This window comes from Tympanuchus pallidicinctus, unplaced genomic scaffold (assembly GCF_026119805.1).
Source record: "Tympanuchus pallidicinctus isolate F22 unplaced genomic scaffold, pur_lepc_1.0 scaffold22, whole genome shotgun sequence".
Classification (NCBI taxonomy): domain Eukaryota; kingdom Metazoa; phylum Chordata; class Aves; order Galliformes; family Phasianidae; genus Tympanuchus; species Tympanuchus pallidicinctus.
The window spans coordinates 884545-896739 of record NW_026294739.1 but is presented as its reverse complement, the minus strand read 5'-3'; the positions used below and the strand labels follow the sequence as shown (position 1 = coordinate 896739).

Sequence of the window (12195 nt, the reverse complement as noted above, 5' to 3'; positions counted from 1 at the left end):
ACAGCTACTGTTAGAGGAGGGCTGGCAGCGAGCAGTCAGCTGATGTTCTCCAAAGAGCAGGAGAAGGAGCCCATCTGCTCCAACCTGCAGCCCCAGCAGCACTTGTAAACCACAAGAGACTGCAGCTGGGAGCAGTGTGACTTGCTCTGTTTGTCACCATGATTTCCATCACTGAGTCATAGCACTGCACAAGAAGCAGATTAGTGAGACAGGAGGTATGTGTAAGAAGGTGACAGACCCAGGGAGGACTCGGCACTCACTGTGCATTGGTAACTGAGGCTCTGAGAACATCCTGTTGGTGAGAATGGAGCGGTGTTTGGGTTTAGTATGAGGACTGTGAGCACAGTGAATCTATTTCTATAGCTATTTCTAAATATACTCTGATACCTGTATCAGTTTCAACTTTGGTCTATGCCTATGTGGTTCAGGATTGAACCGGTTCATGTTTTCATCTATATAATTACTTATTCCGTTGGCTGTGATCCTTTCAGTTTTCCAGCAGTTATTTCGTACACACATCTGATCTTCCCTGCCTTATGTCAACTTGAATTGTGAGTCAACAGAATTGTATGAACGTAGGAAGGGAAGAAGGAGGCACTTCCTGAAAGCTGCCAGAGAAACCATTCTTTTAGCTGATAGAAAGCAGAACAAAAACTCTTACGTCCTGCTCTTGACAGAGCGTGCTTTTCTTAATGAAATCTCATTAAATATTTGTCTTGTTTTGAGTTGTTTATACATAACTAAACCCACTTACAGCCATGGAACTGTGGAAAACATACAAACAACGCAGTGCTGTATCTAGCACTCCTTGACAAACCACATCTATCAGCCCTGATGAAATGAAAATTACCAATCCTAATGCTCCCTAGAGAGAGATGTCAGATCAGATCCCTGGATCCAGACCAGTAGCCAGTACAAACTCAGCAAGGGTGACTTGAAATTCAGCACCAGGTAAGCCTTTGCATCTGCCTGGAGTCACAGTTAGAGCAGTGCTTCCTTGCATCACAACAGCTGTCCGTAGCCCACTGAGCCAACCAGTTGCCAGGGCTGGAGCAGCAGTACTTGGCAGCATCTCATAAGGCACAGGTCAGCTGTCCCAGCAGGTAGATCAGGACAGCTCATTGCCCAAAGAAGCTGCAAAGTGGCGGGTGGCTGGCAGAATTCACAAGTAAATGTAGGTCAGAGACAAAAGGTGGAAAACACAAGGGGACAGCATGAGCATTCTGCATCGGGAGGATGGATGCAGTGGAAAACATGGCGGGTGGTGATAGGTGGGGGTCTGGCGGTGTGACTGTGATGGTGGCATGTTTATTTGCATTGGGGGCTGCATGTGAGTAGTGCAGAGCATTCTTAATGAAAGCCAGTAAACATTTTACTACACTGTCACATAGCTGCATTTCACTGATGCTGCAGAAAGCCTGTTTTGCATATTTAGAAATAGGTCACTGGGACACGACTGCACTCCTCTTCTGAAAAGCAAGGTGTGATTGAGAAGAAATTCGGTGCTCAGGACTCCAACAGAGTTGTGAAACCAACCATAAACAGCCGACGCCAGGCTGGGTGTTGATGTCCCACAAATGTCGTGTCTGACATCCCAGTCCCTGACAGCAGATGTAGGTGCTGTGTCCCAGCAGGCTGCCCTGCTGCTGGGAAGCTCCACAGGGCTCTGTGCCCTTTGTGATTTTAGCAGGAGAGCAATGCTGTGCTTAGTGCTGGGCTGCTTCTACCTGCTCTGAGTGTTAAACAAGGGTTATTTTGGTAGGAAATGGCCTATTTCAGAAGGAATACATTTCTGCTGCTGCATCATTATCCTGTTTGAACAATGGCACAACTTTGGGAATCTTCCCTGTTAAAACCATTATTAAGTGTGAGCTCCAGGACGGAGTGCCAAATACCTGAGCCTGCTGAACTGTTTTTAATTGTTCTTTTTTTTTTTTTTTCAGATCTTGACCCCCTTTTTATCCTCATGATATGAATTATCAGTGTATTTATTTCTTTTCAAATATAGAACAAGAGTAATTACGCAGTGCTGCTCTCTTTCTACGCTTTCTGATGCTCTCAGCCCTTCTGGTTGCAATGGCCCATACTAGGATATCAAGTTTTTGTGCCTGCAGGGACACAAGGCGTATCTCTAACCCCACAAGCTGTACCAGAGCAGTTAGAAGAGATGTAAGGGGAAGTTCCCCTCCAGCAATTACGTAAAACTGATCAAAATCACGCAAAAAACTACTCTGGACATTTTAAAATTGTACATCTGTGGGATTTCTTGACCCGTGCACACAGCTGCAGGTCTGTAGCTGTTCCTTTGAGCTTCTCTTCTCTTGGACATAACTTGCATTACCTTTCTTCTTCATGTGGGTCAAGAGAAAGCAAAGGACTGATTTCCACCTTATGAAAGGAAAAACATTTTGCAATTAAAAATCACCACAAAGAACAGAAACCTGCAGAAACCAGCAGACCAAGGTTCGTTTGTCCTGTTTCCAGCAAACTCTGGATGCTTTCTTCATTTGTGTCACTTCACCTCTGTTTTGCATTGCTTGTGGAGCACTCATTTGGACAGAACACATCCGTGAGTCTCCTACAGTTGTGCTGGGCTTCTCAGCTGCAGCTAACAGTGCTTTTCTCTCTCTTGGTCACACCAGCTGCTTGCTGCTGGGGTTTCACAAGCTTCTAAGTAGACAACCAGGTCTGTAGGCTGAGTTTGTATGGGAAGAAGGGTGGGGATATGGGTAACATATATATGGGTAACATTTCTCAAAAATGGAGTTGCTCGGTGTTCAAGGTTATGCCATCTGCGCAGGGTGTCTGACAGCCTTCTCGTAAACACAGGAGGGTTTCTGCTGTGTCTGTGATTCATCTGCAAGTGAATTAATGTTTTGGAATGGGAAGGTGAGCACGTGTGTGGGCTGGGGAGACTTGGTTTTAGTCAGCCAAAGAAATTCCTTACAGTCCCGTGTTATGAGGACTGGATGGAATTAGGAAAGCGTTCTGCTTAATGCAACTCATCTTCAGATGGCCTAAATCCCACCTCAGCACGGCTCAATAGCCAGGAGGAGTGGAGAGGAGCGTGCAGCCCTGGGCTGGATGTTCAGCAGGAGGGAGATGGGTGCAGGAGGCACTCAGGCTGTCCGAACCTCCAATGTGTGGGTCAGAGAAGGGGCAGGCCACTTTTGCCTCCATACATTCATGGATCTCAAGGTGAGATATGGGAATTTTCTGGGGTCATCTCTCTGTGGAGGAGTGGAGAAAGATTTGTTGTGACTTCTGGGCTGATGATGATAATATTATTATCTTACATACTACTAGCTTATCTCTCGTGGCAAAGGTTAGGTTCCACATCATTTACTCCTAAGAAAAATTAAAATAGATTGCCTTTTAATGTCTCAGTACCTAAAATACCAGTCCTTCTGGATGAAACTTCAGGAAAATCAGCGTGCTGGAAAAGAAGGGGTATTTGCTTCAACAAGTGCATAGATGGGAATAATAGGATTAAGAAGAGAGAGTTTTCATGAACTCTCTAGCTTCAGCAAATTTGGTTTAATTAATAAGAAAAATTGCTTTTCCTAAGCAGGGAAAAAGTATAATTAATGTTCATCTATTCCAAAATCTTATCAGCTGTCTGGCTGGGACACTCTCTCTTGCTCTCTTGCTCGTTTATAACGATTTATAACTGATTGTCTTTCCAGGAGACTAGAAGTTAGCAGAATTCAGAACACAGACGTTGTGTTTCAGGGCAGCCAGGAGTGCCTTTTCCCCTTTTTCACATTTAGTCTATTTATAAAACTGGCATGCTGTAGAGCTGGGGCTGCGCTGCCTTGCTAAGCAGAGTTCTGCAGGACACCTGGGCTCTACTTTCACCTCCGTCCAAGCATTTTCCTTTTATTTAACAGAAGGCTGTATAAACCTGGCACAGTTCTCAAGTTTATTACATTTAAAAAGAAGGGGGAAACAGTATTTGCACTGCTTTTGTGCTCTAGGGTACAGCTCTGGAATGAGCCCAAAATCCCTTTTCCACAAGTGGCTTCATACCAATGAGACTTCTGATTCTGAGCATCGATCGCCTTTGAGAATGTTACCCCTGCATTCCAAAAGGAAATGGTAGCATCACTACATTTCTTGACAGCACGTACCTGGCTAGGGCACCTGAGCACGTGTAACGCTTTAAATGGACACACTTCAAAACAAAGCATGTTTTAGAGCATCTTTTGATAAATGGTACAACAGGAGAGGGAAAGCGCTGAGCACTGAGCCATCTGGCTCCCACCTCCAATGGTGAGTTACCCTTGGGTGGGTTTTGCTGTGCGCTGGCTGAAAGCCCTGACGTGCATCAGCAGACAAGAGCGAGGAGCTGAGAGCCTCCGCTACTTGCAAAGACAGTGGATGGTGCTCATCAATAATGCTTAGGATCCAATCAATTAGCAGTGCATAAAGAAGAGCTTGTGCTCCCAGCAAAGTGGAGGTTATTCTGGGAATAGGACCGTTTATTTACCATCAAAACCCCTTCACATCCCCAGGAGATGAGTGGTAATAATAGAAACGTTTACTAAAAACCCTGAGTATTCAGGGTTGCATTCAGTGCCTGCTGATGGGTGGTGAGATCCTGTTCACACCACTGTAACACTATTTCTAGTAACCAAATAAGCACGATAGTTCCTATGAGGAAAAACCAAAGAGGATTTAAAGCTCCGCTTCTCACTTCCTCTGTACTCATCTCTATCAGAAAACAGAAAAGAGCAGGGGGAAAAGGATGGAGGGCGTAGCCAGGGGCAGTCGTGGCTCACAGTGCAGGAGGATGCTTCTCTCCAAAGGAAGCCGTGTGGCACACAGACCTGCACTGACACCGTGCCTCTCGTTGGGAGCGCTCCTCTCGGCGCTGCTGGTGGCTGTATCTCATCAGTGCCCCCAACCACCCATCCCTCTGGGTAACCCAGGATGCCCAATTATTCACACAGACATTTAGCTCAGGCAGTGGCTTTCTGTTTAAAAAACACCTTGGCTTTTTTTTTTTCTTATATCTTAATTCCACCAAGCAGACAAAATAAAACCTCATGCTCCCCAGCAGAATACTAGAAGGATGCGTAGTTAAATGCTTAATCTTCTTAGCTATGTGCTATAGGGAAGCCTGAGCCTTCCTTTAAGCCCTGCCAACTGCTCTGTGCAGCTCTGGCTTTTCCATAGTAAAATTAAGCATGTTCCTACTCACAGCATCCCCATAGGAGGGGTCCCAGGGGCAGAGGCAGAGCCCAGGGCAGCCCAACCTGGTGTGAGCAGGGACAAACCGTGACAAAAGGAGGCTCTTCTCCAACAAACCCTCCGCTCCCTTCACCCAGTTTTCTTCTGAGCCTGAAAGAAGCATAACTGCTTGAAATGTTCTTCTTGCACCGCATGAAAGGCAGCATCAACTCCTGTGCAGGGATCTGCCAAAGCAGCAGGCTGCTGCTAGCAGGAAGGCAGCTGAGCAGAATCCCCTGCTGCATACCTGAAAGAGAAGCAGGGCATCTTTGCTCGCCCTGGCCAGCAGCCTGTTGTGCATTAACCCTGACACCTTTGGCTGTTTTCAGTAGTTTATTGCTTTAAGAGGAGATTGGATGTGCGTTTATGTAAACGCAGGCGTGCACTCGTCCTATGGATGGAAAAATAAATCCAAAACAATGCTTTGAAAAGAAGCAGTCACCCCAAAATAACAGTCCCTTGCAGTCTCTGTGAGTGTGAGAGCACAGGGCTTGACATTGCACCAGAGCAAACAAGAAGGCAGATGACAAAAATCCTACTCACCACGCTTAGCACTGAGCAGAAATCCTCTCTCCTAGCCCTGCTTTGAGGCTGGTCTTTATCCAGAGGCTCCGGTGATGCTTTTCAGATTCAGAGGGGCTGGACCACTGCTGCTCTCCAGTGCTACTCTCCACCCCCTGTCTTTTACTCCTCCTTCTTTCATCCCCACCCCCTCATTCCTCCTGCTTGCAGCTTTCCATACCTTACATAGATTCTGGGCTTCCACATGTAGCTTGATTTAGGAAAGATGCATATTTCAGCCATATGCTTGGTATCACGGAAATGCCTTCTTTGCTAAGGAATAAGAGCCCAGGAGGTAAGCCTGGGAGTCCTGAGCCAGCATTTCACTTCCCCTGTACACCACAGCTTATTACACAGGGAGGAACACATCCACATCAACATCATTTCTCACGTGGATTTTCGTTTCTGACTGGGATTCAGTAAAAGCAGTCACAGTGTGTTCCCAGGTGAGAGAGATGATGATGATGATGGTGCTTTGTGAGGCTTCTGTTTGTGACAAACTCAGAGAGGATTACGTGAGTGAAGTGATGAAGGGGTGTGTGTGAATAGCTCAGCTGCCCAAAGCTGGAGCCTCACACTGCTGCCACCATGTGATCTCTGATATCCCCTTAGAGCCAGCCTAACTTCTGTTTCGGTGTGCAGCGATGTCAACATCTGGTGTTACATCATCCTTCAGTATGGAGATGAATTCATTATCGTCACAAACACCAAAGGTTTAATTGCACACTGATGTAACACTGACTTCCTTGCCCAGCCCTCTCTCCCCATGAAGACCTTCCAATCTGATCAGATGTCCATTGACCCTTCCAGATCCCCTGCCTTCCCCTTCCTGCTTTTTAAAATAACATTTCTAGGCCTCCTAAATCCAAAGCATGTGTTGTGAAGCAGTGGCTTAATCCACTGCAGCAGTTCACCACGCACTGCAGTTTCTGAGTACTGAGCCATACAGAGCCAGCATCACTGCTCTGGCACTATGAGCAGGCTGCTCTCAGGCAATGGAGTGAAGCAGAGTACATTCAGACAGATCAATTCTGTGCAAGTATGTCCTCCAGCTCTCTAGGAATCAGATGAGTTTTCTCTGAGAAAATGGTGCATCAGACAGTGAGTGCTGATATCTTCTGTCTCCCACATTGCAGCAGAAAGGGAACAAAAGCCAAAAGCTTCTCCTTGTTCTCATCTCCCATTTTCAGTGTGCTTTAGCTGAATCTTGGAGATGAAGCAGGGAAGGAACTTAAACTTTTGTGCTGTGTAAACTTCCAGAACTAAAATGTCACCCCGTTAGCACTGCAGGAGGCAGAGATGAGTGCTCGTGCTCAGAATGGCAGCCGGAAAGCCTCGCTGTCCTTGGTGGCAGAGGCTGGGAAGATGCATCTTGAAACACATCCCCAGTCCAGTCCAATGTGCAACAGGCAGAAAGCCCTTCTGTTACCTGCTGAAAGGCTGGAGGAGGAGGGAACAAGTAGCAGGTGAATCCTCGTAGTTCTGGCAAGCAGATGAAGGGCAATCATGAGGGAAAATGCGTTAAATAGAAGTTGATTTGATGGCTTTTATTCTGCCTGAAATATTTGTTCTAATATAAGAAGAAGCCTTTCTTAAGTGATATATACAGCCACAGATTTCAGATGGTAAATCTTTGCTCTGCAGTGCTGCAGCCTTTGAGAGCTTCCAGTTGGTGCACTCTGTTTTGGAAACAGGGGACTTTACAACTTCAAAGTCCTTCTTTATCCAAAGTGATGCCAAAGTCTGCTGGAAATGCTGGCAGACATGAGATTCAACCAGAGGAATCCTGTGCAATTCAGAGCTGAGGGCTGGTGTTGATACTGTCCAAGAAAACCTGCAAAAAAACACAGTTTCAGAATTTGGACCTGAAAATCATGCAAGCACATTATTTCTGTGTTGAGTTTCTGAACTCTGAAGAATACATAAGAAAAGGTGTACCCAGATTTGCCACATGGAGAGAGAAACAGACAACTGCAAGTACCTAAAATTTGCAGATGAAGCCTACTTTATGTTCAACTCAAGTTCAATAGGACTATCCTTAATGATCCAGACAAGTGCATCTGGCCAGGAAGGAGCTCCTAGCTCCTGTAGCATTTCGAGTGGTTCCTGTAGAAGCTCTATCTCTAGGACAGAGTGTCACTGCTCCTCAGGGATGGGGGTAGCTCTCACACAGGTCTTCCTGTCTCACAGACAGCACCCAGTGCTGTTTGCTGGAGCCATTAGAGGCAATTGTACTAGTCCTGATCAGATACCCAAATCTGTTTATAGTCATTCAGATAAAGCAGCTTCTGTGATGAGAGAACTCCAAGTATTTGATTGGGTGTTTGTTTATTTTAGAACATCCATTTGGAAAAACATTTCCATTTTCAGGGCATTTTATTCCTTCCTACAAAGGAAGTGGCCTACATCCATCGCTAAGGCAGTACGTAGTTGTAGCTGTCCATGGCCATAGCCGTCCATAGCCTTAGTTTTCTTGGGTGTGAATCACAGTCCCATTCCATGCACCAGTAAATACACAGTACATTGAGTAGCAGCTCACCCACAGTACCTTTATGCATTGCAGGGGAACTTTTTTCCTATCCAAATAGTTCTCAACTTACAGTTCCCTGAACTTCCCCCTGGGCTTCTCTGCCATTCCTTCATTTCAGGCTATTTCCCCATGGCTATCAATCGGGTTCAAAAGGTACCTCCTGCAATACCTCATCATCCTCCCTGATTAATTAAGTCTGTCCAGAATTGTTTCAAACATCGCTAGGGATGAAAGAGATGGGAAATCAGAAAACTGCAAATGAGTGCAAATGAGGGGCATGTGGAGCAGCTGCCATCTGTTCAGCAGAAACACGCTGCCCTTGGCTTGGGGAAGGCAGAAGAGGACCCTCGAGAGGAGAGGAATAAGAGTTGATGGTGTGGCATGAGGGCAGCGAGGATCCTTGGTACAGCGAGGAGGACTGGGGGAAGGAGGAGGACAAACCATGTGGGGGCTGGTATGGAAACACAGAGAGGGATGAGCAAGCCCAGCCTGGCAGGGATGGGAAGGCTGCATCTCCCCAGTGTGGGCAGCAAATGTTGGCATCAGGTGAATGAAGGCAACTTTTAGCAGGAGAAACTCACAGAAAGCAAACTGTGCTGTTTTATCATCTTCTCTCCTGAAAAAAATGTAACTGGCTCTTTGAGCCCGCAGAGATCGGAAAAACTGTTTGCTGAGACAGCAGTATTTGTTTCTGGGAATGACTCACAGAATGAATTTGACCCAGGCTTTTTCCTGCCAATGAATGAACCAGTGAAGAGTCTAACATCTTTGATCCAGTTGAGTTTTCTGCTAGTATCAGCTCAAATTTAATAATTGATGGATCCGTATCGGTATTTCTTGGTCTTGCAGGCTGCAGAGGATGGGTAATGGGATACGGAGGATTTTCTCTCCAGATGTCTGGCAGATGACGCCGCCAGGTTGAAGTGAACAATCTTTGCTACTTATCTGACTGTTTTCCAGGGCTTGCATTAAGTTAATTGCTACTCTGTTCTCATCTACTTGGGGAGCAGCAAAATTTAGGATTGTTATTAATAACGGCGCTTAGCACAGAAATAGAAGGGAATGACACCTTGAGAACCCAAGTGCAGAAATGTTAAAATACAAATATCCGAGTCACATATTCAAAAGTATCTCCATTCCAGGTATTCAAGAATATAAGAACGGGGGGAAATTCATTACTGTGAGGGCGTGAGGCCCTGGCACTGCTGTGCAGAGAGCTGTGGGTCCCCATCCCTGCAGTGCTCAGGGTCAGGCTGGGGGTCCCTGGACATCCTGAGCTGGGGGTGTCCCTGATGGGCTTTAAGACCCCTTCCAACCCAAAGCAGCTCATTGAACTGCTACTGCCATTAAAAGATTTTCACTGTCTCAAATGCGAAATAATTATTCAGCAACATTTTCTCTGAATCTACTGCAGGAGATGTTTGTGTGATGACTTGAGGGGATGCTATAGGAAATCTTTAATGACTGTTTTGTGTGACTTCATTTCCCTGCTTAATTTTGTATTGTTCTTTGTCAGAGCTCATAATTAATCCCTCTGAAGGCTTTGTTAAAGGCTCAGCTAGGAAACCAAAAATGGAAATACAGGTGAAGAGGCCATAGATAACACGGCTTCAAATAACAGGCTGGCCACCAGTGAGGGAGCAGCTATTTCAGTGGCTCTGATGTAATAGTCTTTCAGGTGCTGAAGTGAGGATCCATGAAGGGCTAAAATCAAAAAGGCCTCCTCAGTACAAGATAAATGAGATGCTGGATAATGTTACCAGGGCAAAGTGCAAAAGCACAGCAGGCTGAGATGCACATACACAGATACGGATGCTAAACATTGAGCAGGACAGGCTGCTGCTCCTGCCTCTGCCCTGCACTGTTGGCACACTTTCATGTTGTATCTCTAAGAAAAAATAAATTGCCACCCAGACTCTGGCACGGTCACACTGCAGACAACGGTCTTGTCACAGGATCTCACAATTGAGTCCTCATGGACAACACAGAGCATATCACAAATCCTGCCCACAAGAAAGAATCCTCTTGGCTGTGTGTACAGGCAGTGGGACCTCAAGGGAAAAGAGCACAGTGTCCAGGATGCCAGCTGCAACAGGTGCACCTTGACATACAGTCCCACTGCCTGCTAGTCTGTATCCCAAAACAGGCAAACAAAAGGGAATTTCAAAGACAAAAATGAAGGCTCTGCAATCACCATTGGTGCCCTTGGTAACAATGCCAACTCAAATGCTCATGGCTGACGTCCCCGATCAAACACTTTGGAAACAAATCTGCATGTTGGGTCTGTCCTGGTGGTGGCAAGTAGCATGCTAAAACCAAGTGTCATTTTAAAGTGGCAAAATGCATGTCTTAGAATAATGCACTGGCTCTTAACAGCAGCTTGCTAGCAGACCTAGAGGTGCTGTTTGATGGTGTGTGTGTGCGTTTTGCTTTCTCACCTCCTGTGTGCCCAGTGGCAGTGGCCAACACCAGCAGCTTGCTGCCTGCTGCTGCCTGAGCGGTCTGCCCAGCTGGGAGGTGAAACTTCTGAACATGCACCTTGAAGTCTCTTAATGATGTCTGTAGTAAAAACACAGCATTATAGGTAAGACTCTTCTGATAGTGAGGCATGAGCATTAATATATTTCTTCAGTTGCAGCAGAAAGAAGGGTAACACTGGATGAACTTAGCCCCTGACAGAATGCTTCATTAATGTATCATGAGTACTGACAGTGCCAAGGTCATCATTTGGTTTGCAGCTACACTAATTACCAGAAGGTTTTAAAATAAGGGGTTTTTTATAGGTCTTCTAGCTGCCAGGGCATTGTGAGCGGGGTGATTTGTCAGGTGCTATTCTTTGGGTTTTATGCTCTCATGGCATTGGCACTTCCATTGCTCTGGAACAGAACAATCTCTCCCCGGCTGTTTGCTTTTTTCACAGAGCGGTTATTAAAGTTTCCAAGCCAGCTGATGCACCTAGATAGCACTCAAACACAAAGCTGTTACATTTTTCTCTTCCCAATGGACAGCAGTCCCTTTTCAACCAGCAGCATCATGTCAGCAGAAGCCAGCACAGTGCTGGGGGCCAGGAGCAAGCACACCCATGGCCAGAAGCCTGGAACCATGGCATTGAACTGTAGCAGAGTGGATGCTGTGATCTCCAATGTTCCTGAGTGCTGGCAGGGCTGGCAAACCTGTGAAATAGGACACAAGCAAGGCTAAGAAGGAGAGCAGCTGAGTGCTCCATCACAACTTCATGGTCTGTACTGGCAGAGCTGCACAGTCAGTCATCTGGAGATGGCCAGTGTTCAGAGAGCCCAGCCCATCCCTGCACACCAGAGAGGGCAAAAGCCAGCCACAGAGTGGCTTCTTCCTTTTGCCCATTAATGAGTTCCAGCCAAGCAGGAAGTCTGGGATGACACGTAGCTCTGTTGTCGTCACAGAAATGGCACGAGTGGCAGAATGATGGGGACAGTGATTTCCTCATCTGTTGCTCCATCCCTACGTTCTGAGTACCTGAAATGTCACTGGGCCTCGTCATGCTGCAGGTCTTCATGACCTAAACGTGACTTTGAAGTTGTGTGTTGTTTTGCCTGATGTGTGCTGCTGTTCCACCCAAAATGGTGCTCTGATGGCAGTAAGAAGGTGGAGACCAGGCTCTCCACAGCCCAGCACTCAGCTACACTCAGTGCCCCACGGCTGTGGGCAACAGGCCAAAGGAGACAAGAAGAAAGAAAAAAAGGATCCATTGCAGACAGGTAAGGGTAGTAGATACCAAAAGCAGACAATCAGTAACGGCTTACAATGTCCCAGAATAGTAGGCTTCATGACAGTGCTTTAGCTATCAATCATGAGCACATCATGAGGAAAAGCAAACAAACAGAAACATCCTC

General features: G+C 46.3%; 2 protein-coding genes across 4 annotated transcripts in view; both read right to left on the bottom strand.

Moving 5' to 3' along the window:
- The window catches only part of AMER3 (APC membrane recruitment protein 3), a 35553-nt gene extending 29665 nt beyond the window's left edge, over positions 1-5888 (bottom strand). The window contains exon 1 of the mRNA XM_052685573.1: positions 5776-5888. The gene's annotated coding sequence lies outside the window, so the exon portion shown is untranslated. The remainder of the gene's footprint in view (positions 1-5775) is intronic.
- Positions 1-12195, bottom strand: part of PLEKHB2 (pleckstrin homology domain containing B2) — a 418604-nt gene that overhangs the window by 291550 nt on the left and 114859 nt on the right. The window lies entirely within an intron of this gene.